This window comes from Triturus cristatus, chromosome 1_1 (genome assembly GCF_964204655.1).
Source record: "Triturus cristatus chromosome 1_1, aTriCri1.1, whole genome shotgun sequence".
Taxonomy (NCBI): domain Eukaryota; kingdom Metazoa; phylum Chordata; class Amphibia; order Caudata; family Salamandridae; genus Triturus; species Triturus cristatus.
The window spans coordinates 42,306,371-42,330,367 of NC_140579.1; the positions used below are offsets into that span (position 1 = coordinate 42,306,371).

At 49.9% G+C, this 23,997-nt stretch overlaps 1 protein-coding gene across 5 annotated transcripts in view; it reads right to left on the reverse strand.

Moving 5' to 3' along the window:
• Positions 1 to 23,997, reverse strand: part of LOC146869312 (RNA helicase MOV-10-like) — a 524,894-nt gene that overhangs the window by 124,198 nt on the left and 376,699 nt on the right. The window lies entirely within an intron of this gene.

Below are 23,997 nucleotides of genomic sequence, written 5' to 3' on the forward strand. Positions count from 1 at the left end.
TGCCTGTATGACCTGCCCGTTGTAGGATGACCTTCAGGGCGTCCCATTCAATACCAGCATTTGTGGCCACCCCTTCATTAGTCTGGAAGTAAGTGGTTATGGACTGCGAGATGGTGGCATTCAAAGCCGGGTCACAAAGTGCTTCTAGAGGGAGTTGCCAAGTCTTTACGCTGGGTCTGGATGCACCTCAAGTCAATTGGACCTGCAGGGGGCTACGGTCCGATATTGTGTGAGCTAAGTACTCAGCGTGAGCTACATGAGTTAGCGCCGTTTCCGTACAGTAAATGGTGTCAATACGCGTGTACAGGTCATGGGGAGTGGAGTAGTGTCAGTATACCCAATCGACAGGATGTTTTGCGCGCCAACCATCAAGCAATCGCATCTGCATGGCCCAAGCGGTCATTGTGTGTGCAAGCCCAACAGCCTGTGCTCCGGGGAGGGCAGGAGCATTCAAGAGTTAAGTCGTGCCCCCCCCCCCAGTAAGTGGAAGCCGATGGATCACTGAGGAGTGCCAGGTTTAATGTCTGGTGGAATGCGGATTGTCCTGAGTTGGGCACATAAAGTGATAACACAGACAGCTGGCGACCATCTAGAGAGCCTTCCAGAACCGCATAACGGCCTCCAGTGTCAAAGCGCATGTGCATTATCTGTATTGGAATACCTGGTGCACTCAGATCATGGACCCCCTAGTGTAGCCTGAGTAAGTCATGCCCATTACTGTGCCCCTCCATCTTTTACTAAGCAACTGCAATGTTTGTTGCGTTAAATGAGTCTACTGAAGTAGAGCTATGGCAATCTTGTACCTACGTAAATACTGGTACACTTTGTGTCTCTTGAAACAACCAGCCAGACAGCACACATTCCAAGTCAACAATAAGTAATTATTCCCATGCATGTACATCGATAAGAGCTAAGTACGGTCGATGTGCATACCCCACATGCAGGAGACAGCTCAATAACCCACACAAGGCAATCCTGCATTTTAGCAAGGCAAGCAGGCATATACTGTTAACTGACATTTTGTGGTATACTATAAACCAATCCCACCACCCCAGGCCAAATTGCAAGAGGCCATATGCACTTACATGCAAACATAGTAAATTAAAGAAGCAAAGAAAAACAGTAACTTGCACAACTCTGTAACAGTTGCTTATCATGTGTGGGATGTGTGGATACTCGCTCGGTCTCGCCGCCGTCTTCTGATCACCCTAGTAGTATGTTCATGAGAGAGCCGCTCCAGGAATGACATACTTGCAATCAGCAGTCGCCATCTGCTTGTGTATAATATTACATTTGTTTGTTTTACACAGTTCCGGTGAGTCGTAATGCCATAAGTAGCTAACCCAGTTCATCGGAAGTCTGTGGCTTCATGCTGGGGCCGTCGCCCAGCATCAATTGTTGCTGTGAGTCCGATGAGGAGTATTCCTGTTCTGGAGAGGCCTGCGTTTCCGAGTCTAGATGGGGAGGTGATGTTGCAGCTCCGTGCTGTTCGGCGTGTTTGAGAGCTTGTTCCCTTTCCTGCACTGCTTGGGCCTTGGTGGGGCATGGCCCGCAAAGCTAGCTGTGGCGTCCACGGTGTGTAACTTTCTTCCATTGTTGGCATAGGCCCCCACGTCGCCACTCCATTCTGTTCCACCTAGTTCCAGGCATCTTCAGGAGGCTGACAGAAGATTGCGCTACCTTTATTGTGTATGCGCAGAGTGGCCAGTATTGTAGTGCGTATTTTATCTCATGCTCGTGGAGGCAGCGTTTAACGTCCATAAAGGATGCCCTGCGATGCTGTACTAATGTGTAGTCCGGGTATATGTGCACTTCCGCATTCTCAATTACCCACGGGGCCTTGTGACCTGTAGGATGTGGTCCCTATTGCGGTAGTTGAAGAGGCGTACGACTACTGGCCTGGAAGGAGCGTCTGGTCGATGAGGGCCTCCCGGAACTATGTGCTCGCCCCACGGAGAAGAACTTAGAGTGCTTGCCCTGAAGTATGGTGTCTGAAAGGAAAATGCTACTTACCAGTATGCATCTGTTCTTGGCATGTAGAGCGGCAGAGAATCACACTGTGCATAGATCACCATCGGATGCTTGCACCTTGTTGTTGTCCTGGAAGAAGTCTTTTGTAGTCACAAGATAGGCGACTCCTCTCTTAGAAGATAGTGCGCATGGGCATCGACTCCATCCTCAGATTGTTTTTCGCCATGATGGGAAATGATGCAGTTTGTAGAAACAGAAAAGATGTTCATGTGAATGTATCTAAGTAAGATAACATTGGAACAGATACAGGTTCCAGGGAGGTTGGTGGGCGTGTGAATCTCTGCAGCTCTACATGCCAAGAACAGATGCATACTGGTAAGTAGCATTTTCCGTTCGAGACATATGAGCTGCAGAATTCACACTCTGTGCATAGACTGTACAGCAGTGTCTTCCCTAGCGGTGGTCACCTGTATCAGTTGCAGTGGTTTGAAAAAGTGTCTTAAGAACAGCCTGGCCTACAGAAGCTTGTTGCTTTGTGTTAGACCTGTCAGCCCTTTGGGTGGTCCCTCCTCATCATTATTTATTTTGTCCCACTTTTGCCTCAAACCCTGTTAGTATTTTTCCTTTTTGGGAACCACCAGACTTTAGTGTTGATGCAGGGTCAGGGAGCCATTTTCCCTACCCCTGGAACTTTTGTCTGAGGGCCTGAAACACAAAATGGTGGCCACCCATTGTCACCTGTGACATCACTGGAACCTACTAGTACCTTCCAGAACATTCTAGAACCCTGTGACAGTGTGAGGCAGGTTTAGAATGTTGGGAAGCCAGCTCAGAGCTGGCAGTTGGAGTAGGCAGTTGGCACCTGACTGGTGAAGGGAGAGCAGCACAACACTGAAGGAGGAAGGAGTGAGGCAGCAGGGGTGGAAACTTGTGCCTGGAGTGGGGTTCAGAAACCCACCCTTGATACTAGTCCCTACTGACTGAGCCCAGCCTAGAGCCCTGTGTGGGATGAAGTCAAGAAGAACCAATTCAAGGACCTGAACAGCCGGAACAGGCCTTGAAAGTAAAGAACAGCAAGTTCCTGACCTGTCTATTGGTATCTTCCTGGAGTCCGACGCCGAGAAGCCTAGAGACCTGGGGCCGGAGGTGAAGAAGCGGCGCTGACTGGAAAGCAGACGTCGTACCCGGAGCCGCCAGAGGTCGAGAGAGGGCGCCGACGGAGGTCGTGGAGACACCAGAGGTCGAGGAGGAAGTCACCCGAGGCCGAGTGTGCGGCGTCAACGGGGGAGTGAAGTCCGCCCTCCGGAGTCGCCGGAGACCGAGGTGAATCGTGCCGGAGGTCGGGAGTGGAGATCGCACTCCGGAGTCGCCGGAACCTGAAGGGAAGAGCACCGGAGGTCGGGAGTGGAGGTTGCACTCCGGAGACACCCGGAAGTAGGGAGATCGAGTCCCTGTGACGCCGGAGACCGACATCGAATCGAGGCTGCCCAGCGACATCGAGCCGAGGCCGCCCGCCGACATCGATCCGGAACCACCTCACGGCGTCGACAGGAACTGACATCGAGCCGAGGCCGTCCGCCGACAACGATCCGGAACCGCCTCACGGCGTCGACAAGAACTGACATCGAGCCGAGGCCGGCTAGCGACATCGAACCGGAACCGCCTCACGGAGTCGACACGACTCCGGCGGAGTCGGAAGTTCATAAAGAGGGCAGTAAGTGGAATAGAGGGCGCCTAAGGCCCTGTGGAGCCCTAAGAGACCATCCTAGGGGCTAGAGAGGTGTTAGGACCAGCCTGGGAGTGCCAGGGGTGGACTGAGACTGATACAGTGACCTGTGTGAGGGGTTGTGTAGTTTGGGAGAGCCAGATTCCTAGATTACCCTTGATCTACCTCAGTTTTAGCCTCAGCCTTATCCAAGCTAGGTGAGACACCCTCAGGCCATCCACATAACCACAAGCTGTGATTGGGCCAAATCAACCCATAGTACCTCACAAATGTGACCTGATTTGAAAGTGTATTGATGGCTTATATTTATTGAGAGTATTGTATTCTTTGTATTATCCTATTTATTGTCTCACAGTATTTATTGTCTCACAGTATTTATTGTCTCACAGTATTTATTCCCTCACAGTATTTATTTGCCTATGTATTTTATGCACATCTATTTATTCATTGATTATTTATGATCTGAGCTTATTTATTTGACCTACCCTTTCTACAGAAGAAGCTTTGTGTACTGTAAGTGTGTTATTATATATTTAACCTGCAACTAAGAGAAAACAAGATAAACACAGATATATTTTCATAAATTTTTACGGTGTAGAGTCGTTTTTGGAACGGATGAACGCATGGTTATTGTGAGGGTGTGACGTACGCTTAACACGGTGCCTGACCCCCGACCGCTCGAGCCAAGCTACCCCTTGTGCTGGGAAAAACCGGGTGACTGCTAACCCCGGTTGCCCGGGGTTTTCTAACACTTTGCCTGCACATCTACACAATAGTGTTTGGTGAAGGTGTGTGTGGTAGACCATGTCGCTGCCTTACAAATGTCTTCTAGGGCAATGTTCCCTAAGAATGCCATGAAAGCCCCTAATTTGTGTGTTGAATGCGCTCTAGGGGGATTTGTTAATGTGCGTTTTGCTTTTTGGTAGCATATCTGAATGCATTTGACTATCCACCTGGCAATTCCAGCTTTGGAGATGGGGTTGCCTTTATGAGGCTGAGAGAAAGCTGCAAACAGTTGTTTTGTCTTTCTAAAAGCTTTAGTCCTGTCTATGCAATAAAGTAAGGCTCTTTTGACGTTGAGCGTGTGAAGAGCTCTTTCCGATACGGAATCAGGGTTTTGGAAAAACACTGGTAACTATTTATTAAGGTGAAAGCAGAGATTACTTTGGGAAGGAATTTTGGATGTCGCAAGAACCACTTTGTTACGATGTATTTGTAAGAATGGTTCTTGTATGGTTAAAGCCTGGATCTCACTTACTCTTCTGAGAGAGGTGATTGAGACAAGGAAAGCTACTTTCCATGTAAGGAATTGTAATTTGCATTTGTGTAAAGGCTCAAATGGGGGACCCATGAGTCTAGTAAGAACAATGTTTAGGTTCCACACTGGAGAGGGTGGCAGTCTGGGTCGAATTATTCTTTAAGGCCTTCCATAAAAGCTTTGATAGCAGGTACTCTAAACAATGACAAATGTTGTCAGTTTTGTAGGTAGGCGACAAGGGCAGCCAGATGTAATCTTATAGATGAATATGCCAGCTTGCATCTTCAGGAGCCAGATCGCTAGATTCAGTTGTGCTGGATCTGGGTGCCTTATCTCTCCATAGTTCTGCGTGAGCAGCTTTGGGGAGAGCTGTAATTTTTTATGTGGAACTATTGAGAGCTCGAGTAGTGTTGTCAACCACGGTTGCCGTGCCCATGTGGGAGCAACCAGGTTAATCTTGAGAGACTGTTTGAGCTTGCGTACTACTAGCGGAATGAGCGGGAGTGGCGGAAAAGCATCCGCAAATCTGCCTGACCAGTTGATCCATATTGCATTGCCCTTGGACAACGGGTGTGGGAACCTGGCGGCGAAGGGTGGGCATTTTGTGTTCGCGGGGAACAGATCTATGTCTGGTTGTCCCCACATTTGGAAAAAACATTGAAGAACTTCCGGATGAAGTTCCCATGTGTGTATCTGTGGAGTTTGACGACTTAACAGATCCGCAATCTGATTGTTCACTCCTGGCAGATGTTCCGCCAGAAGATAGATGTTTTGTGGAATGGCCCATCTCCATATGCTTTGCGCTAGGTGAGACAACTGCAAAGAGTGTGTCCCTCCTTGTTTTTGTATGTAATACATGGCTGTCATATTGTCGGTGCGGACTAGGACAATCTTGTTGAGGAGATGTGTTCGGAATGACTTTAACGCTAGAAATATTGCCAGTAGTTCTAGTTGATTGATGTGGAGCACTCTTTGTTAGGTGGTCCACCTGCCCTGAATTGTGTGGTTTAGGAGATGGACTCCCCAGCTGGTGAGTGATGCGTCTGGCACTATCTGTGGAACTGGCTCTAGGAACGGCCGCCTTCTGGAAAGATTTTTTGTGTTCCATCACTGCAGAGAGCGATAGGTGCAGCTGTCCACCAACACCAGATCTGTAAGTTGACCATGAGCCTGGTTCCACTGATGTGCTAAGCATTCTTGTAAAGGGGGCATCTGGAGTCTTGCGTGAGGTACAATGAAAATGCAAGAGGCCATCATCCCTATGAGCTGCATAAACACTCGTGCTGGAAGACAGTCACTGGCGTAATGAAAATTGAGGGGGTCTCCCTGCAAGGAACGTGAAGGGGCCCCCTCCAGGCTCAATCAAGACCTCTCCGGCCAGAGTAATGTGCTGAGGGGGGCCCCCTGGAGTTTGGGGCCCCACCGCACCGCAGGGGCTGCGGTGGCCTGTGTTACGCCCGGAAGAGAGTGTTGGGGTTGAAACTTGGTGATGAGTTTGCATACTGGCTATCCTGGCTGGATTGGGGTATGCTAGGGCTTTGGAAGTGTCTATTGTGGCTCCTAGATACTGATGTAGGTAGGAGGGCTGAAGGTGTGACTTGGTATAGTTTACTGTAAACCCCAAGTTGTGTAGCAGTTGAATGGTTTGATAAGTATGGCGAACATATTGGTTGTGTGACTCAGCTTTTATCAGCCAGTCGCCCAGGTATGGAAATACAACTGATTTGCTGCCTTCGCAAGTGTGCCGCTATTACCGCAAGGCACTTTGTGAATACCCTGGGTGCTGTGGTCACCCCGAATGGCAGAACTTTGAATTGATAGTGTTGGCCGTCCACTGTGAACCTCCAATATTTCCTGTGAGCAGGGTGTATGGGAATATGGAAGTAGCCGTCCTTGAGATCTAGTGTGGCAAGGAAGTCACCTTGTTGAAGCAGTGGAAGGACTTGTTGATGAGTGATCATGTGATAATGATTTGATTGTATGTAGAGATTGAGAGGTCTAAGGTCCAGTATTGGCCGTAGAGTACCTTCCTTTTTGGGGATTAGGAAATACAGGGAGCATGCTTTTGAAGCAGTGAGAGAACTTCCTGTTCGAGGCGTGTCAGATGTTCTGTGGATATCGGACGTTGTTTGGGTGGTAGGGTGGGGGGATTTGCAGTAAGTTCCAGGCAGTAACCATACTGGATAATTTGTCTTACCCACTTGTCTGTAGTGATGGAATTCCAGACAGGTAGGAACTGTGAGAGTCTCTCTCCAACCAGAGTGGAATGGTCTGGAGGGAGTGGAGGGAAGTCACTGTTTATTAGCGGGAGAGGCCCGAGTGTTGTTGTTACCTCGGCCTCTACCCTTGTTATTTCCTCTGTACCCACCTCCAAAATGTCCCTTATTGGGGGATGTTTGTGTGGTGTTTTTGTATGAGGAAGCACCCGTGTCTGTACTGATGTTTTTGGATGCTTCTCTAAAGAAGGGGCATCAAAAGGAACCTCGTGTGGATGGAGACTGTAATGCTCCCATGGATTTAGCAGACTCTGTATCTGCAGCTGGACCAAAAAGCTGTTCCTGATTGAACGGCTGATTGAGGATAGTCATTTGTACCTCCTGTTTGAAACCAGAAATGCGCAGCCAAGCATGTCTTCTCAGTAACACACAAGTGTTGACGGATCTAGATGCGGTATCTGCCGCATCGAGGGCACATTTAATTGATGCATTTGTTATTAATTTGCCGTCTTGAATCAAAGCATTGGCTTTGGTTTTGTATTGATCAGGCAAATGCTTCATTAGGGATTCAAGCTCGTCGTAATGAGCCGTATCATACCTGGCAAGTAATGCCTGTGCATTGGCTATCCTCCAGTGTCCTTTGTGACTGCGCAAACGTGTCTAGTAGGAAGTCTTCCTCTGTGGGATCCGAATGCATTTGAACACCCACCCTCCGCACCTGGACGACGGTCAGCACCGAAGATACCACCCGCACGATGAACACCATCCACTCCGGCTCCCCTACTGACCCCTGCCCACACCACATCTTCAACAAAGCCGACTCCGTCATCGCACCCCAACTCCGGGACATCATCATCAACAACAACTCCTTCGCATCCGCCACCTTCCCAGAGAGCTGGAAACACGCCGAGCTCAGCGCCCTCCTTAAGAAACCCACCGCGGACCCCACGGACCTCAAGAACTTCCGACCCATCTCGCTCCTCCCGTTTCCGGCTAAAGTCATCGAGAAGATCGTCAACAAGCAACTCTCCGCCTTCCTCGAGACTAACGGATCTCTCGACCCCTCGCAATCCGGCTTCCGAGCCAACCACAGCACCGAGACCGCCCTCATCGCAGCCACCGACGACATCAGGTCCCTGCTCGCCAACGGGGAAACAGCCGCCCTCATCCTCCTGGACATCTCGGCAGCCTTCGACACCGTATGTCATCCCACCCTGATACAGCGCCTCAGCAACATCGGAATCAGAGGTAAAGCCTTAGAGTGGATCACCTCGTTCCTCGCCGGGAGAACCCAGAGAGTCCGTCTTCCCCCGTTCCGATCCTCGGCCACCGAAGTCACCTGCGGCATCCCACAAGGATCCTCGCTCAGCCCCACCCTCTTCAACATCTACCTGAGCCCCCTCGCAGCCACCGCACGCCAACACAGCCTTAACATCATCTCCTACGCCGACGACACCCAGCTGATCCTCTCCCTCACCAAAGACCCCGCCACCGCCAGAGCCAACCTCCAGGAAGGAATGAAAGACGTCGCAGAGTGGATGAAGCTCAGCCGGCTGAAACTAAACTCCGATAGGACGGAAGTCCTCATCCTGGGAACATCCCCCTCCGCCTGGGACGACTCCTGGTGGCCCCCCGCCCTGGGTCCCGCTCCAAAGCCCACGGACTATGCACGCAACCTGGGCTTCATCCTGGACTCCTCCCTCACGATGACCAAGCAAGTCAACGCCATCTCATCATCCTGCTTCAACACCCTGCGCATGCTCCGAAAGATCTTCCGGTGGATCCCCGCCGACACCAAGAAGACGGTCACCCAGGCCCTCGTCACCAGCCGACTGGACTACGGCAACACCCTCTACGCCGGAACCACAGCCAAACTACAGAAAAGACATCAGCGCATACAGAACGCCTCTGCACGACTCATCCTGGACACCCCCCGCCTCAGCCACATCTCTTCCCAGCTGAGAGACCTGCACTGGCTCCCCATCAGCAAGAGGATCACGTTCAGGCGCCTCACCCACGCACGCAAGGCCCTCCACGACATGGGCCCCACATACCTCAACAACCGCCTCACATTCTACACGCCCACCCGCCAGCTCCGCTCCGCTAGCCTCGCCATCGCCACTGTCCCAAGCATCCACAAGACCACTGCTGGAGGAAGATCCTTCTCCTACCTGGCAGCGAAGACATGGAACTCCCTCCCCACCCACCTACGTCTGACCCAGAACCATCTCTCCTTCAGGAAACAGCTCAAGACCTGGCTCTTCGAGCAGTAGCGGACCCCCCCGCCCAGCGCCTTGAGACCCTGCGGGTGAGTAGCGCGCTTTATAAATTTATTGATTGATTGATTGATTGATTGATTGAACACCATGGTACTGGGCAGCCCTATGAGTGAGCTTACTAAAGCCAATGTTATCATCTGGGGGAAATGGCTTTGTCGGGTATGCATCGGGATCAGGAAGGTCTGGAGGACCTACTGGGTCATCATATGGATCCTGTGGCATGTCTGTGTCGTCATCAGGGTCAGTGAAAGGGTCATTAGTCCTTCCCCCACCCCCTAAATCATCATCATCATCATCCTGTGGTGGTGGTGAGTATGGAGGAAGTATGGGTGACTTTGGAGGAGAGAAAGACTTAGTAGGAAGAGGGTCTTAAAGGTGAAGTGGCACAGTCTCTTCTTTACAGGCACTTGAGGGATGTGTGCGGTGTTTAATTTCCTCTTCCTGGGTGGAACATTGACAATATGTCCCATCTTGGGGTCCACTTTGAGAGTATTCTGTTTTGGATCAATGGGATCCGGCCCAAAAAGTTCTTCCTCTTCGGTAACCGCTTTCTGCTCTGGAGCCTTTGCAGGGGTTTTTGGATCCTACGGCTACGAGTCGGGAATCTTAGTCGGTTCCTGATGTTTCGGATCCGAGGCCTTTTGCTGCTTCGGTGCAGGGGTGTTCGGTGCAGATGTCTTTTTGGGATTTGCAGGAGTAGGATGAGCACCCGGCTTCGGTGCTGTTGGTGTCTGGGAGACACTGATATGCGGCTTGCTCGGTCCTGAGCTGCCGGAAGGCTTTTCTTTTGTCTTCGGAGCCGAGCCTGAGGGCGGGGCTTCTGAAGCTTTGACTGGGCGAAGTTTTGACCGGTGCCTTCTTTTTCTCGGGCAGGGGCACTTGTACTCACTCGTTGACCCGGAGTGATGAGGTCATCGGAGTCAGAGTAGTCTGCCCCAGAAACGATGTCCAGATCCTCAGAATCCTGTGCCTCAGGAACATCGGGGCCTTCATCGATGATGACTTCTGGCAGCGGTGCAGCTTGTTGCGCCATAACATGTCGTCGGGCCCGGCGATCACGGATGGCCTTCTTGGAGCGGAAGGAGGCGCAGGCTTGGCAGTTTTTCTCCTCGGGCGAGAGACAGAGGTTGCAGACCTTGTGTTGGTCGCTGTGTTGAAATTTAGCGCCACACTGGGGGCATTTTTTGAATGGAGTCCTTTCCATTAGCCGTAGGCCCGAATGGCACCGACAGGCCCAGGGGCCCACGTCGATGACCGGAATCGAGTATTTGAGTAGCGCGTCGAAAAGCAATTGATTGAAAACATTACCTGTCTAGTTTGATATGCTTTGCGCATCGAAAAGGTTTGGATAACACGGCACCGAACCAGAGCGCTGAAGTTACATCCGAACCCGATGGTGGAAAAAAACAATCTGAGGATGGAGTCGATGCCCATGCGCACTATCGTCTAAGGGAGGAGTCACCTATCTCGTGACTACAAAAGACTTCTTCCAGGACAACAACAAGGTGAAAGCATCCGATGGCGATCTATGCACAGAGTGTGAATTCTGCAGCTCATATGCCTCGAACACCAAGTTTCCACATATAGCTCCATGCTCTGTCCCTCAACGCGTTCCGGCATGCCCACCAGCCGCACGTTGTTCCGGCACGATCTACCTTCGACATGATCGCTGAGGTAGTTCACCTCCTCTTGCAGTGTCTTGATTGGGACCACGGTGGATTTTATGTCCATCACCGCCGCAATGAGTTCATCGAGGCAGTGCGAGAGATCAGCCTGTGGCATGGTTTGGGTCATTGATGACTGGTCAGACCCCACGGCAACAAACATTGGGCCCTGTGGATCAGTGGTCAGTGGCTGCTGCTTCTCCAGTTTTGTCTTGCCCATCCTGATGGTGGTAGTGCTCCGTAGATTCCAGGGAGAGGAGGGGTAGAGGTGTGTTGGAGCCAATGCTCATGCCCCACTACTGGAGGCACCCCCAAGCAAGAAGGGGTAGTCGATCTTCACCCCTGCTCAGGTGCGAGGCCGGGCAAGAGGAAAAAGTTATCAGGCCCCACTTTCCGATGAGCAAGGGGGCGCCAGTGGCAAAGCAGTAGGTAGGTGCGCGGCCTAACCGTGAATCTTGGGGAACCAAATGAAGCAGGGCTAGAGAGCACCCAGGTATGGCAGGTCTTGTGAACCTCGCTGCGCCTGCAGGGTACACGATATTAGTGAGGAGGTCTGAGTCTCAGGCCCCTGTAGCGCTGACTGATGAATACGTGCATGCGGTGGGAGGGGAAAGTTTAGGCTCGGGATATGCCCACGGGATGTAGAGCACAGGCGGCCTACCTGTCTCTCTTGCCGGGCCCGGTTCCAGTATGGTGCAGTAGCGCTCCTTCGGCGACGGGTGATATGCAGGGTGCTGGGCTAAGCAGCATTCCGTCCGGTCACAATACCCCAGTGAATAAGTCCCGGGTCTCCCTGTTGCAGCCTGATGGGTCCTTGGATATGGAGGGGGTGGGGCGCACGGAGGAATATGGGGCCCCAGCCCGACCTTGGTGATGCAAGCCTTGAGGCAAGCTCAAGGGGAATGGAGCACGGGTGGCCTACCTTCATCCGTGGCCGGGCCCATCTCCAACGTGATGCAGCGGTGCTCCCCCGGCGTTGACTGTCACACAGGGGGGGCTCGATTTGGCTGCACTCCGACCTGATGAGCCCCTGCCTCAGCTGCGGGGCTCGCGGGTGTTGTACTCAGTCGAGGGGGAGGCCGCCGGGGGTGAATCAGGCCTCCGCGGGCAGGTGCGCCTTTAGCGAGGGTCTGGTAGGGGAAGGGCAGCAAGCGTGAGCTAAAGTCTCCGACTCAGTGCACAGCTTCCCCGTGGTCCAAATTGCTGTAAATAGCTTTTGACAAAGTCGCGGGATGCCCACGATGCGCCCCGTAGCAGGTTCGGAGGACTTTGGCTGGTCCTTGGCGGCCAAACTCAGGATGGTTGGTGGTCGTGATGGAGCGAGCTCAAAACTCGACTGCTCACATCGCCATCTTGGACACGCCATGAGAATCATTGTTAATCATGATAATCATGATGTTAAATGGAGCATAAATCAATTTTGGACTATTACAATTATTGCACTTTGATGATGTACTGTAGTATGATTGTGGGAATGTGTGGATAATTGTTTGTCATATCTTTTGTTGTGATTCACACATTAATATATTCTGCATGCCAGAATTTAAAAAAATATAATGATTAAGTAATAAAAACATTTCAATTTTAAGTCAGTCTTTTGGCCCATGTAGAGTAATCATCTATTGGGTGTGTTTACAGAGGATCCCTATTTATACACTGATAAATGCAGACCCATCCAGGAGAGCCAGATTCCAATAGACAGAACCACCACAGACGAGATAAACCAAGGTGTCACTAAATTAGAAAATATGGAACCAGGATGGAATCAGAATGATTTTAGAACTTTAGCTATGACCATCTCTTCGTGATCACTACTAAATCCAGTGCCACCCAGAATCTGGAAGAAATGGTCAGATTGCATATTTTTAGTAGAAATGGGAATAGGTAATCAGTCCTTAACTACAAGCAGAGTTACACACAAGGGCGGCTCCTCCATTTGGGCGGAGAAGCGCCGCCCCACTGTTTTCTTGCAGTGCCAGAAGCAGAAACATAAAATTGAATTTTCATGCTGCGCAAAACAGAAGGTAGGGGTATGCCTGGTTGGGGGTGGGCGGTTGGTGGGTTCGGGAAGGAGTGGCTTGCACCACTCTGAGTACCCCGACTGTTTGGTCAGCCCTATTGCAAGCCATGACTGGTCACACACATGGAAGAAAGCACTAATAACCCCTCTATTGAAAAACTTACAGCATACCCATCAGTGCTTAGTAACTATTGGTCAATATTGCAACTTGTCAAGGCCCCACAAGGCTTACCTGGTATACTCGTGAGGTTATCTCGCAGAGACGACACGAACAACCTCCACCGCTCCCCTCCACACCTCGGCAGGTGGATACACTGACCGAGTTGAGGATGGAACCAGGGGAAGGAGACAAGGACAGGGGAAATGGCAGGAGCTAAGTTGTCTGAGGGTGTGTTGGAGGATCGCCAACTAGAAGAGAAAAGGACCCGTGGATTAATAAACGGGTTCAGCTTCTAACCTACTTGCTCATGCTATGCATTCATCTAGCACCAGGTTTCAAAACATAGTCACCTGAAAGGCAAGTGGATCCAGGCTTTTCTTCTGCCAGCAAGGAGTATGTTGCGGACGTGCAAGGAGGAGGTGCTTCCAAGGAACGAAATGAAATGTCACAAAATGTCACAACATAAAGCGCTCCGGCGCGGTGAAATTAAAGGTGCTGCTGTTAGAACCGGCAGTCTCTAGTTGGCAGAGGTATACACTTCTGACAAATAGGGACCAACCAACTCTAGTCAGGGAAAGGGGATTACACACTCAGATAACCCCTGCTACCCCCTTGGTAGCTTGGCAGAGCAGACAGGCTTATCTCAGAGGCAGTGTGTTAAGCATTTATGACCACACACAGTAATAAAGTGAATACACTACAGATGGACACGACTCCGAAGTTATTATAAAAATAGTATTTTTATATAAGGCTTAGCACAAGACCAAATAACGACAAAAATATACCACAGTCTTAATAAATACTCTTTGGAAGGAAAAATATTAGTTCAAGTAAGGTTTCTTCTTGGCAAATAGTTCTTTTAGCAAAGTATTCTTCTGAGCACAGTTCTTTGGCAACAATGTAACCCCCACAGGAGTCACACGACGTCGAGTCTACAAGATTCCCAAGGTTCGGCGTCGACCGCGAGGAGCGCTACGTCGAGCCTGGAGTTGCAACAGACCCCACAAGTACAGTACCTTGAGAAACGAAGAAAATGATGATCCACGGCGTCGAGATGTCGGCGTCGAGGTCGGCGTCGATCATGCCTCGGAGTCGGGTCAATCCGCAGCGGCGTCGAGGGATGTCGGGCCGGAGCAGCGCTCACGGCGTCGAGAAGGGCGTCTAGTCGATACGCTCAGCAGCGGCGTCGGGACGGGGTCGCTTGGAGGTGGAGCCGATACTCACTCCTCACTGGCGTCGATACCGGCGTCGAGACGGGGTCACTTGGAGCCGGGACCGATACCCACTGCTCACTGGCGTTGCTGCTGGCGTCGATCGGGCCCGGCGGCCGGCGTCGAAGGCTCGGGACACTGGAGCCGTTACTCACGATGTCGAGCTGGATTCGGCGGCGGCGGCGGCGTCAAGACTGCAGATTTTCCCTTGTGTACTGGAAACAACACTTTCCAGTAATTCAGCAGATGGTGAAGTCCTTTGGCCCTGTGACTTCAACAGGAGACTGGCACTCTTCCAGCCCTTGGAGATTTCCTAGCAAGTGTTCAGAGAGTACACACCAAGTTCCTCTCTCCTTGTTCCTTGGCAAAAATAAAGAAGCAGCTTTCAGGTTCCTCCACAACAAAACAGCACTCTGGCAGAAAGGGGAGGCAAGTCCTTAGATCAGCAGGCTTCTTGTCCTTGGTACAGGTTTCCTTGTCAGAAGTGATCTGAGTTCTGGGTTCAGGGGTCCTTCTCTTATACCCCATTTCTCCTTTGTTCCCTTTGTCCAAACAGGGAAATTCCCACCATCTCAGGTTTGTTGTGGGTGTTGCCAGGCAGAGGCACCTGGCCTATTCACTGAGCAGGGCAGAGTCCTCAGCCGCCCAGCAGGAGGCGGAGCCAGTATTGTGTCAGGCAGGGCAGGCTACTCTTCCCTCACTCTATGTGTAAATGCCTCATTCACCCCACACTGACTCATTCAGACCTCTGGAGCCACCCAGCCCCTGACACACACACCAAACCAGCAGAGACCGGTGGATAGTTGGACAAGAAAATAGCCACTTTCTAAAAGTGCTATTTTCAAACATAGAATTTAAAAACCATCCATCCTAAAGGGTGTGTTATTAAATTCTGAGTTCAGGGATACTAAACTCGACTTGCTACCATGCTCCCTGAGTCAGATAGATTATAATGGAGTTAATAATCAGTCTGCCCAGTCTGGCCTATTGGAGGCAGGTAGCCCTTCAATAGTGAAAAACGAAAATGGCTGTAATTCACTATTAGGTCATGCCACACACATCAGGGCATGACCTACCTTTTACCAACAATGCACCCTGCCCTAGGGCCTACCATAGAGGTGTCTGAAATGTGGCAAAGTGAAGGTTTAGAGACTGGCAAGTAGGTTTCCTTACCAAGTCGACATGGCAGTCAGGGACTGCACGCAGGCGCTGCGGTGGCAGGCCTGAGACACATTTTACACGCTGCTTCTGTGGGTGGCACAACCAGTGCTGCAAGCCCACCAGCAGCAGTTAACTTACACGCCCTTGGCACACGCAGTGCACTAGACTAGGGTCTGAACAGTAAGTCAACCAAGCCAATCATGGTAACACCAATCAATGTAACAATTTAACATAGGGAGCACTGGCACTGTGGCACTGATCAGCAGTGGCACAGTGCCCAAAGCAATAATCCAGTAAAAACATCTTAAACAGAGGAGGCAAACAGAAAAAAATGGAGGAGAGACTCATGCCAATGATGCCAGGTCTAACAGCTGCGATTCATGCTTCCCTGTGCGTATCGCAGTATGTCTCCACATAAAGCGCTCCGGCGCGGTGAAATTAAAGGTGCTGCGATTCACGCTTCCCTGTGCGTGTTGCAGTATGTCTCCACGTAAAGCGCTCCGGCGCGGTGAAATTAAAGGTGCTGCGATTCACGCTTCCCTGTGCGTGTCGCAGTATGTCTCAGCGTAAAGCGCTCCGGCGCGGTGAAATCAGGGTACTACTGCGAACACACTTCCCTGTGTGTGTCGCAGTGACGTTCTTGAGGTCTATGGAGGGCACACGATGCCGTGAACACGCTACCCTGTGCGTGTCACGGGACTTCTGGGCGCCCCGGTGTGGCGTTCCCCTAGTACAGCAGTGAGCACTTGCGGCGTGGTGCTGTACGAGTTTATGGGGGCAGAGGTGCTCCTGCACCGGAAAGGCAGAGGCAAGGGACGGCAGGAGTCAAGACGAGGGCCAAGGGAATATGGGCTGAGGCGCTCCTGCGCTGGGAAGGCAGGAGTCAGGAAGGCAGCCAAGCAAGGTTGACGCAAGGCGGGTCGGCAAAAACCTAGTCTCTGGATGTCAAGGCTGGAGCGGCGGTCAGGCGGCAAGCGGAAGGCTCGCTCTCCGGTTCTGTACTGGAAGCACTGCTTTGGTTGAATACCGCGGTTAAATGCGGTCTCAACCGGCAGCGCTTCCCAGGCGAGTGAGGCACTTCCGGGTTGTGCGGACGAGCGGACAGCTAGAACGCTGACTCGCTCAGTTCTGCTGCGCATGCGCGTGCCGTCTGAATCCTTCTGCTGCGCATGTGCGTGCCGTCTTGAATCCTGGTTCCCCGCTGCACCATGACACAACTCACCTACATGGTAAAAGTCCTGGAAAGATATCTCAGTATGAAACCATCAAACTATCTAGATCATAACCTCTTAGAAAACAGACTAGTTTTAGACCTGCACATAGCATGTAGACAACACTAGGACTTGCTATGGATGAGCTCAGTCGTGGCCGGCATGTCTCGCGGAGGAGGTGTGAGGGGGTCAGAGGGGCAGAGGGGGATCACGTGGGGGGGGGAGGTATGGAGGTTTAATTTTAATTATAAAAAAAAACTAAAAAAAAAAACTTAACTTAGCCGGCCCGATCCGGTCCCACATCATCTCTGCTTCTCTGCTCCTCGCAGGAACCAGGCAGCCTCCCTCCCCTCCCCTAAGCCAATCACGACGCTGCAATGGCAGCGTTTTGATTGGTGGGGACGCGCCTAGCCAGGCGCCTATGGAGAAGCCACAAATCCCTAAAATTGGGCTAGCGACTCCTCCCCTGGCCTGTTGCAGGATTGCCCACCCCCAACCAACCCTTCTGATTTCTCGCAGTGCGAGAAGCAGTAACATAAAATGGTATTTATACCATTTTATGTTACTGCTTCTCGCACTGCGAGAAAGCAGTGGGGCGACGCTCCTCCACCCACATGGAGAAGCCGCCCCTGGATAAGGTCCAGATGATGGTTGACAGAGTTCAACCAGCGGTCCTGATCTTGATTGACTTGTCCGCCTCGTTTGACACGGTCATTCATCAAATACTTCTATCTAGATTAGAAGATATAGGCGAGGACGGTACACAATTAAAGTGGATTGAATTCTATCTCTTAAATACAACACAAGCGATCTTAAATCCCCCTTTCTAGTCAGAATTTTTAAAAGTAGAACACGGGGTACCTCAGGGCTCTACCCTTCTCTACCAATCTTTTAAATGCCCACTGTTGACAATTATCCAATCACAGGGCATTAGCTTTGTGATCTATGCTTATGATGTGCAGCTGATACTTTCGTTAGATAGTGATAGGCACACTTTACTAGAAGCATGCCATAACTGTCTAAGAGAGGTGGAAGAGTGGAGAACAGCAACTCGCTAAAATTCAATGGTGAGAAAACTGCAGGTCTATGTTGTTCACCCTCTAATAACCCTCATTTACTCCCAAACAATTTCTGGCCTTTGACAAGCAAAGGCAACTTGGAAACATCAAAGTCAGTGTGTAATTTGGGAGTATATATTGATGACAAGCTCTCTATGTAGACATTTCAATATGACAGCAGCTACATGTTTTGGACTACACCGAAACCTTGGGAAACTCCAGTCACTACTGCCACAGCCAGCAAGAAGCTAGTGGTGCAAAGCACAGTTCTAAGCAGAGATGATTATTGTAAGGCGCTGCTACTTGGAGCTCCAGGCTCCCTAATACACAGGTTATATGGAATACATGCAGCAGCAGAAAAACTTGCCTTAGAAAAACCTAGACATGCCTCTTCTTCTGGCACCAGTAAGGAACTCTACTGGCTTCAAGTGAAAGAGAGGATCACATTTAAATGTTTGTGCAGAAGGCAATATAAGAAACAGGACCTAGGCTGCTACAAAGAAAATTCAAATACTACATTCCAGCAAGGAACCTGCACTCCTCCTAAGCCAATCTATTATGTATTCTGCAATATCGGAAAAAGAGATATGGAGGCCAAGCATTCTCAGTGAGGGCTGCCCAGCTGTGAAACAAGCTGCCATTCCCTTTAAGAGCCTGATTCAAGTTAAGAAGGATCTGTAAACCTGACTCTTTCCCAATTACCCAGTTGTGCACTAGAAGATAGAACTAAAGGATGTACCTTCAAGATAGACTGGAAAATGTTTTTCTGGGGTTGATCTAGTTTTTGGGAAGGTTGTCTAAGCACCAGAATGCCTTTAAAAGGTACACTTTATAAGTGTAAACAACAAGAATAATGATTCAGCGGCTTTTACTCGCAGGTTGGGAGCGGCCCGAGGCCTCCTGGTGCTCCTCTGGTGAGCCACTACAATAACCAAGGGGGTTCTTCCATGCTGTCCTCGGAAGTCATGCTGCTCCTCCACCCACTCACATGCACGCTCAGGTGTCTAAAAAAAAAAAAGTGTGATATCCTCAGGTGCATGACTTTCAGTTTTTCAAAGTACAGTAGTGAATATTGTAGTTGCATGGCTCTCATCTTTTGATTGACTTCTATGAAGGACCTACTGCTGAATCGTGGCCTTATTGCCCAGAAAGAGTAGGATTTTGAAGGCACTCTAAAAAACCTCTATCCCAAACCTCACAAAGTACAGAATCTCGGTCTGCGTAGTTGAGAAGGCGTGGAGGGGTGCCAGGTGGGGGCGTGGATACTAAGGCCCAATAGGCATGTTGCAGTATAAAGCAGGGAGAGAAGGCTTTAGGGGCCATCCAGGATCTAAACAAGTCAGTCAGGAATTTCTCCGGATGTGGGCCCTTCTGGCCCTTGGTCAACCCCACCAGTCAGAGGTTGTTTGGGCGTGATCTGGCTTAGGCATCCTCTGCACACAGTTGCAGCCGCTCTGTTGTTGATTTGAGTTTAGTGTGGTCGGCCTTGATAGAGCAGAGCTGGTCCTCTGCTGAAGAAATACAGTCCTTGGCTTCGTTGGTGCGGTCTGAAAGGATGCGCAGATCTTGTCACAGCAAGGATACGACCACCATTACTCCCCCAATTCAATCCTCCAGTGCGGCCCGGATTGTCTCGATTGCTTGAAGGATCATTTCTGGGGAGACTTGGTTGGGCCCAAGCTCCATTGCCTTCCAGGGTCCACAAGTCGGCCCACCGGGCGTGGTGAACTTGTCATTTTTTGCCCACTGGCCACTGTCTGCATGCTTGCCCTTAACCATGGGGACAGGGCTGTGCAACCCAAGGAGGACTAAGGGAAGAATTGGGGAGGAGGGAATCAGCAGCAGCTCCTCTGGTTGCACTGCCAGAATCAAAAGGCATCCATGTGGGGGTCATATCCTTAAGCCACAATCTCAGGGCTAGAGGTGCTTCTAAGTTTAAGGAAGGGGAGACTGTCCTAGGTCCATCACAGTGGCCAACTGGCCCCTTGCATCCCACCGGTCCATGGGTTGCTTCACACAGATGGGTGGGAGGAGGGATGCTGAAAAGGAAGGTGGGAGTGAGAACTATCTGCGCTACCCTCAGCAGCTCCAAGCTGGTCTGTCCAATGAGGCATGCAGCTGAAGGTGCAGTGTCCACGCAGGGCGTGGTTGGAAGTGGCGGGCCGGCTGTGTGGCATCAACCTCTGTCCCTCCTTCCTCGGCCATTCAGGCCGAGAAGGTAGCACTCTGCATTCCCGTGGTGCAAAGGGACACACCACAGCACCAACCATAGCACTCCTCAGCAGATGTGGGGTCCTTTGTGCCAAGGGAGGTGGGAATCCATTTGAAAACTTTACGCATAGTACACATTATTCCAAAACACGTGCTGATAATGTGATTTCTTTGGCTTTTCATGGACAGTTGATTGTCCATGTAAAAGCCAAGATTGCGGACCACCTCTTTGGGAGTTGGGCAGGTGCCCAGATCGGATGGCCACCAATCGGGTGACCAATGTTCGGGCGCTTTTCCAAAGAGCATAATCTCTGACTTAGTGCCGTTCAATTGGAGATGGTTACTTCTCATCCACCTATCAATGTGGGACATGCAATTTTTATAACGTGACTTAGTTTCAATAATATCTGGACCCAGAGTGATCAGGATTTGTGTGTCGTCAGCATACGATATGACATCAAATCCATATTTTCTGATCACCAGGGCCAGTGGAGTCATGTACAGATTAAAGAGTGTAGGACTCAAAATAGAGCCTTGAGGCACTCCCATCATAACAGATCTAGCGCAGGAAATGCTTTTGCCCATCTGAACAATAGTTTTACGGCCTGATAGATAACTTTTGAACCATTTCACGGTGTTACCTCTGACACCAATCTCCCAAAGCCGTTGTTCTAAAATACTGTGGGAGATGGTGTCAAATGCAGACGACAGGTCGAGGAGGACAAGGATAACTGACTGATGTTTATCTAATGCCCGTCTGATGTCATCAGTAACCTCGACCAGAGCTGTCTCAGTACTGTGTGCTGCCCTGAAACCGGACTGTGAAGGGTCCAGAAGACTGTAGCTCTCAAGATGGTCAACAAGCTGTTGGTTGATAAGGGATTCCAGCATTTTCCCTAGGTAGGGGAGCAGAGAAATTGGACGGTAATTTGGAAGAAGTTTGGAATCGGCCGTAGGTTTCTTCAAAATTGGTCTCACTCGGGCTACCTTCCAGGTCGAAGGGAAAACTGCATCCAAAATTGACTTGTTGAATAGATCAGTTATATTATCCATTAAAGCAGGAGCAATAATGGAAAAGAATTTAGGAGGTACAGAATCTGTGGGAGAGACGGATTTTATCTTTCGCATGGCACTTGAGACTTGTTTAGTGTCACATTTGGCAAATTCGTTCAGTATACAAGGATGGTCAAAGGAGGTACAAGGCTCGTCATCTGGATGAAAATTATTGCTTTGTGATGAAAAAGATAGACGGATGGCTAAAAAAATTTCTTCTAAAAAATTGGAAAGTGAGTCAGCCCAGAGTTGAGAGTCAGGTATTGATGGATGATTTCTGGGAGTTGTAAATTCCTTCAGGATTTGGTAGAGTTCCTTGGAGGAATTTTCAGCCTTATTAATCCTATCAATAAGAAAAGATTTCTTTGCCACTTTTCTTTCATTCATATAGCCATGATGTATTTTTTTTATATATATCGCGGTCAGCCGAATTTTTGCTCTTGCGCCATTTTCGCTCCGCCGTACGACACACGAACTTTGTAGTTTTTAGTTGATCTGTGAACCAGGGGGCGATTCTGATCTTGGTCTTCACCTGTGTAAGAGGAGCAATTTTATCTAGTGTGGCTAAGATTGCCTCGTCTAGGATATGTAATACTTGGTTTACACCCATGTCAGAGCTAATTTGGTCAGGGCGGAAATGCTCTAAAGAAAGAGGCAAGGTGATTTTACGCCAAGAGCTACGTAATGTAGAATCATGGTTTTTTATCAAAGTGATTGGAATCGAAAATTTTAAAAGATAGTGATCAGTCCATAATAATTGAACTGGGGATTTTACAGTGATTTCAGACAAAATGGTAAAAAGAAGGTCAAGGGTGTGACCGGCATTATGCGTAGGTTCTGGTACCAATTGGGCAAATGTGTGTCCAATGGGACATGCAGCTGAAGGTGCACTGTCCACATGGAGTCTGGCCAGTAGTATTGTGTTGCTCTCTTTACTTCATCAGCGCCAGCCTCCCAGGCCATGAAGGTGGTGTTTTGCAGATCTCTGGGGCCCTAGCACATCAAGGTACCCCACTGCCCCAGCTGGTGCTCTCTTCTCCTCAGGGGGTTGAGACAGCTTAGTTGGCGCTCGGCGGTGATCACAGGACTCCGCCCCTACCGGGCTGAAGTCAACCGCATCCCCAGCTCCAGCCACGGTGGATGCTACTCGGGTGGCAAGCTCAGCCCGAAGGCAAGGGAACAACAGTTGGCCCAGCACTGACAGACGGAGGGGTGGGGGGTAGAGCCCTGGATTTGACCCCATAAGGTACCCGGGGGGGAAAAGGCAAGCACCAGGGGGGACCCCAGCAGGTCGGATAGGTACCAGTTGCCGGATGGGTGCTCAGAATATTAAGTGGCCCAGCTTAACATGAACGGCCTCCATCTAGCCAGTGGCAATTGGATGTCCACTCAAAGCTACTTGGATACTTAAAGTGCTGGGTAGGGTTTGAGGGGAGAGCTCCTCAGGGGGTTTGCCCCACATACTCCCTGACTGCATCCACCCAGTAAATTTGTATTCTTTCATGTCCTCAACCATCAAGATTTCCTTCTGGGTGCCACAGGGCTCTGCCCAATCAAAATTTATGTTGAATGCCTATATTCACCCCTCCAGCACAGGTTCCAGTTGCTAAGTGATTGGCTTACATATGTACGTTGACAACACCCATATAGGTCTTAGACGTGAGAAGGATGGTGGTCATCAAAAGGGTCCAAGGACTAACACATTTAGGGTTGGATGAATCAAAATGTTAAATCCAAAATTATTTTTCTGGGGGGGGGGGACCAAACCACCTTAATACTGACCTCCATTAATGTGGTCCTAGACACCAACCCCACCCCCCCCACCTGCAAGTTATATTTCCTGCTTACTTTGCGTCACAATTTGAATGTCCTCTCTGGGTCTTTATCTTATTGCTCAAGTTCCACCCCATCCTAATCATGTTAAAATGAGAATGCTCGTAGTTTCAATTGTCAAGTTAAAGCTTAATTTCTGTAAACGTTTCGACACCAGGCACTCAGCTGTAGCATTTAACGAGTTTAAGTTGGTCCACATCTTTGTAACTGGCTTCATCTATGGCTTTAAGAGAGCGAATCTGAGCCAGGAAAACATTAGGCTGCCTGAGGAGCAAATAACCTATTGACTTCAAAACTGTTTGCTAGCCCCCATAACCGAGTTTGGGCACTTCTACAGAGCACTCCTGTGCTACCAGCAGCCACAAAGTAAATCTTCTAAAACCTATTGCTGCATCTACCATCTAAAGTAATTCCATTCATCACAATAGCTTTATAATCAAGGGATCTTGCTTTAGCACCCTTGAATCACAACATGGCCTGGAACCTATTTGTCTGAAGTTTAGAACCATGGGGACACACTGTTCTTCTGCAAATTAATCTTAATCTTTCCATTGTACTTGGATTACCTACGCTTTTCATCATTAGACCCAACTGACACTTTGAAACTACCTCCTGGATGCACACTCACTATATCTAAACACACAATCTAAAACATAATTACCAAAGAATAGGAAAGGGAGACTTAAATGTTATGCAGTTTTCAGGCATGTACTTAAATGATACAGAACCCCTTCCTGGATTGAAGCCGCCTGCCACAAATGAAACATGGATTGCCTCCTCAAACAAAAACAAGGAGAAACCTCCCTCTCAACAAAAACACAAAAGATATTCTTAGAAACACAAACTTTAAAGTGGTGTGGGACAGAGATGGATCTCTCACACTAGCTGAAAAATGGCCAGATGGATGGTATAGACTAGAGGGCGATCTTTTAAGAGAACATAGACAGTAAAACACAGCCCAGTAT